The following is a 5229-nucleotide window of genomic DNA, read 5'->3' as shown; positions in this document are numbered from 1 at the left end:
GGTTTTGCAATATTGTCCAGGTTGGGCTCGAACTCCTGGGCTCAAGTGATAAGTGCTGGGATTATAGTCTATGAACCTCTGTGTCTGGCCCCTAAACTCTTTCCAACCCTCCGTTCCACCATGCTCCGTGTATCGGCTCTCCACGCTGTGTGACTTCATTGCTTTAGTCATTGTTCTGTTACGTGCAGCCTAGGGCATTCCTAATGATTTGGGGTCCACATTAGACTTTACAGATGGCCTCATTTTCTACGAGTTTTGCCTGTGAGGAAGACAGCCTTCGAAAGTGACAGCTAGGTTGAGACCTAAAGAGTAAGAATTAGCCAAGACCAAGTAACGGGAGGGAGGAATACGGATGTTCCAAAAGGGAGGGAGTGTTTGTTGAAATGATCAGGAGTTGGAAAATCTTAAGCAATTTTTTTTCTTTAGAGATGGATTCTCTGTCTGTCATCCACACTGGAGTTTAGTGGTGTGATCATAGCTCAGTGTAGCCTTAAGCCCCTAACCTCCAGGGATCCTCCTGCTTCAGCTTCCCGGAATTACAGCCATGAGCCATCATGCTTGGCTAATTTATTTTTTAAGTTTTTGTATAAACCTGGTCAGGTGTGGGGGCCCATGCCTGTAATCCCAGCACTTTGGGAGACCTAGATGGGTGGATTACCTGAGGTCAGAAGTTGGAGACCAGCTTGGTCAACATGGAGAAATCCCATCTCTACTAAAAATGCAAAAATTTGCCAGGTGTGGTGGTGCACACCTGTAATTTCAGCTACTTGGGAGGCTGAGGCAGGAAAATCGCTTAAACTTGGGATGCGGAGGCTATAGTGAGCTGAGAGTGTAACACTGCACTCCAGCCTGGGTGACAGAGCAAGACTCTGTCTCAAAAAATAAAATAAAATAAAATAAATAAATAAATACATTTTTTTTTTGGTAGAGAATGGGTCTTGCTAGGTTGCCTAGGCTGGTCTCGAACTCCTGGCCTCAGGCAGTCCTCCCACCTCAGCCTCCTGAGTAGCTGGGATTACAGGCGTGAACCACCACGTTTGACCCTTTTAAGCATTTTTTTTTTTTTTAGGTTCACTCCAGGCACAATATGGGAAATGCAGACAGGGAGACTATTTAGGTGCAGTTTAGGAGCAATGAGTAGAGCAGAACCAGGATGGAAGAAGTAAGCATGAGAAAAAGCGGGCAGAAGTCAGGGGCGTGAGAGGAGACGGAAAGGAGCCAAGGAGAAAGTGGGGAGAGGATCAGGCTTGGTGGGGGTGGTCACGCATTCTAAGATAATTTTGAGGTCTTCATGGGGGATATCAAGATGGCTGTTAGATAGGGTTTGAAGTCAGGAGAGAGACATAGGTTAAGAGAGAGGCTTGGGTTCATGTTACAGAGACCCAGGACAACAGTGGTTTATACAAAAGAAAGCGCTGGTTCAATTACACCAAGGCAGGAAGTTCAGGGCTGCTGTGCTGGCCACAGAGATTCAGGCTCCTTCCATCTTCCGGCTCAGCTAACCCTGGGATGTTGCCCTTGTCCACGTTGTCTCACCATCATGTCTGGATTCTAAACAGCAGGGGAGAGAAAGGGGAGTGGGGAAGGGGGCCAGAACCAGTCGCATGGTCGCCCTTAGCCTCAAGGGGGTCTGGGAAATGCAGCCTTTCCTCTGTGTGGCCACAAGCCCAGTTAAAAAGAATGGTGCTGGTCAAGTGCATGGCATACGGCTAGAATCTCAGCACTTTGGGAAGCTGAGGCAGGTGGATCGCTCGAGCCCAGGAGCTCAAGACCAGCCTGGCCAACATGGTGGGACCCCATCTCTACAAAAAATACAAAAAGTAGCCTGGTGTGGTCGCGCACACCTGTAGTCCCAGCTACTTGGAAGGCTGACATGGGAGGATTACCCAAACCCGAGGAGCTCAAGGCTGCAGTGAGCTGTGATTGCACCACTGCACTCCAGTCTCAGCAACAGAGCAAGACTCTGCCTCAAAAAAGAAAAAAAAGGCTGGGTGCAGTGGCTCACGCCTGTAATCCCAGCACTTTGGGAGGCCATGATCCACCTGCCTCAGCTGGATCACGAAGTCAGGAGTTCAAGACCAGCCTGGCCAAGATGGTGAAACCCCGTCTCCACTAAAAATATAAAAGTTAGCCAGGTGCAGTGGTGGGCCCCTGTAATCCCAGCTACTCGGGAGGCTGAGACAGAGAATTGCTTGAAGCTGGGAGGCGGAGGTTGCAGTGAGCTGAGATTGCGCCACTGCACTTCAGCTTTGGTGACAGAGTGAGACTCCATTTCAAAAAAGAATAGTCCATTCTCATGCTACTAATAAAGACATATCCAAGACTGGATAATTTATAAAGGAAAGATATTTAATTGACTCTCAATTCAGTATGGCTGGGGAGGCGTCAGGAAGCTTATACAGTCATGGCAGAAGGGGAGGAAAACACGGCCTTCTTCACATGGTGGCAGCAAGGAGAAATGCCAAGCAAAATGGGGGAAAGCCCCATATAAAGCCATCAGATCTTGTGAGAACTTACTCACTATCATGAGAACAGCATGGAGGTAACCATGCCCATGATTCAGTTGCCTCCCAGGACACATGGGGATTATGGGAATTACAATTCAGGCTGAGATTTGGGTGGGGACACAGCCAAACCATATCAGAGGTAGTGCTGTTCCTTTAGAATAATGGGAGAATAGATCTAGGAAGACCACATCTGCTACTGTTGGAGATGGAGATGCGGGGATCATTAGGGTAAGAGATAGCAATGGGGGCCTGGCGCGGTGGCTCACGCCTGTAATCTCAGCACTTTGGGAGACTGAGGCGGGTGGATCATTTGAGGTCAGGAATTCGAGACCAGCCTGATCAACATGGTGAAACCCCGTCTCTAGTAAAAAAAAAAAAAAAAAAATTAGAAATTAGGCCAGGTGCAGTGGTTTATGCCTGAAATCCCAGCACTTTGGGAGGACAAGGCAGGCGGATCACCTGAGGTCCAGAGTTCAAGACTGGTCTGGGCAACATGGTGAAACTCTGTCTCTACTAAAAATACAAAAATTAGCCAAGCGTGGTGGTGGATGCCTTTAATCCCAGCTACTCAGAGGCTGAGGCAGGAGAATTGCTCGAACCTGGGAGGCAGAAGTTGCAGTGAGCTGAGATCATGCCATTGCACTCCAGCTTGGGTGACAAGAGTGCTTTATATTCCCAGGTGGTCTGGGAACATAAAGATGGCTCTGCAGATAGCAAGTTAGACTCTGCCTTAGGAAGACTGCATGCACAAATCCATGTATCAGTGCATCTGTTTATCTATCCACGTGCTTATCCACACATCCAATCCTTCACCTATCCATTCTCCCATCCATCCATCCATTTATCCATCCATCCATCCATCCATCCATCCATCCATCCATCCATTTATTCATCCATTCATCCATCTATTCATCCATCCATCCATTTATTCATCCATCCATCCATTTATCCATCCATCCATTCATCCATCCATCCATCCATCCATCCATCCATCTGACCATCTTTCATTTTACAGCATCCTCAAATGTCACAACTAGAAAAGTCCCAATAGAACATCTTGTTCAATTTTCAGCTCCCTTTTTGTACATGAAAAAACTACACAAGTCCCCATAATACAACACCCGCTTTGCCGAAGTCTCTAAGTGAGTAAGGTGGAGCCAGATCATGAACCGGGGCCTTGTCCCTGTGTTCCTTCCACACTGCAGTGCCTCTCCTAAGCCCATGGCATGGAAGCATCTAAGCTCTGAAGACCTGTCTCTGTCTTCTGTTTCTCTGAGGTCTGTTCACTCCTCGTGGGCAGAGTCTCCACAACCTAGTGCTGTCAGCTGATGGTGACGATGATAAGGATGTCGTTACCCAGCTCATGAGTGACAGAGATGGGACAGGGCCCTGGTCTCTACCTGGCATCAGCTCTGTGTCCATATCTTAGCTCACCCCTACCTCTATCCTCCATCCTGTCACTAGAGAGACTGTGAGCTCCTTGAGGGCAGGCCCCAGGTCTGATTCCTCCCCTCCCAGTGCCCAGCTCAGAGACGGTGCTTAGGCTGCTGGCCAGTGAGTACACCTGGGGGAAGAGGCTAGACTAGGCTCTCGGTCCCTCTGCCTGGTGCTCTAGCTGCTCCTTCAACTTCCAACATCCCAACAATTAGAGGGGAGGTCAAGGGATTAGATGGGAGGCTCAAGTGTTCCTCAGCCCTCTGTGCAGGAAGGAGTGCATGTTTCCTGGCTGTGGGTGAACTTCCTGGCCAGCATTAAACAACACAGCATCCTGCCCCCTGTGCAGGGCTGCCTGCCTGCCTCGGCACTTCCGGGAGAAGGTCTCAGTGTGGTGCTAGAGTATCTAACACTTACTGACTTGCGGATCATCACTCCCTTTTCTTGTTAACCAAAAGCAGAGTTTTAGGCTAATGCTTCCAGTAGGGAACAGAATTTAGATCTCAAGAATTTTGTTTACATTGCATTTATTTTCATGTTTTACCTTCTACTGATGGCAGATGAGACTGGTTTTCCATTTACAGAAGTGATACCAAAAAAGATTCCTATTACAATAATTTTATTAAGTGAATAATGAGCCATTTTAAAGAAAAACATAAAGCAAATAATAGTACAGGTGGTAAACCAATATGGCAAAATTACTAATATTCAAGGCTGGAGTTTGACCAAGCATGCGGCTCAATGCCTGTAATCCCAACAGTTTGGGAGGTGGGGATGAGCAGCTTTCTTGAGCCCAGGAGTTCAAGACCAGCCTGGGCAACATAGCAAGATCCCGTCTCCAAAAAAAAATAGCCAGGTATGGTGGCACACACCTATAGTTACAGTTATTGGGGAGACCGAGCTGGGGAGATCGCTTACACCCAGGAGTTCAAGGCTGCTGTGAGCTGATTGTGCCACTGCACTCCAGCCTGGGCAACAGAGTGAGACCGTTTCAAAGAAAAAAAAATGGCCAGGTGCAGTGCTCATGCCTGTAGTCCTAGCATTTTGGAAGGCTAAGGCGGCTGGATTACTTGAACCCAGGAGTTGGAAACCTGCCTGGGCAGTATAGTGAGACCCTGTCTCTACAAAAAAATACAAAAATTAGCTGGGCGTGGTGGTGTGCGTCTATAGTCCTAGCTACTCTAGAGGTTGAAATGGGAGGATCGCATGAGCCTAGGAGTTCGAGGCTACAGTGAGCTGCAATCGTGTTGCTACACTACAGCCTGGGTGACAGAGTGAGACTGTCTCA

This window comes from Cebus imitator, unplaced genomic scaffold (assembly GCF_001604975.1).
Source record: "Cebus imitator isolate Cc_AM_T3 unplaced genomic scaffold, Cebus_imitator-1.0 Scaffold729, whole genome shotgun sequence".
Classification (NCBI taxonomy): domain Eukaryota; kingdom Metazoa; phylum Chordata; class Mammalia; order Primates; family Cebidae; genus Cebus; species Cebus imitator.
This window is presented reverse-complemented; position numbering follows the sequence as displayed.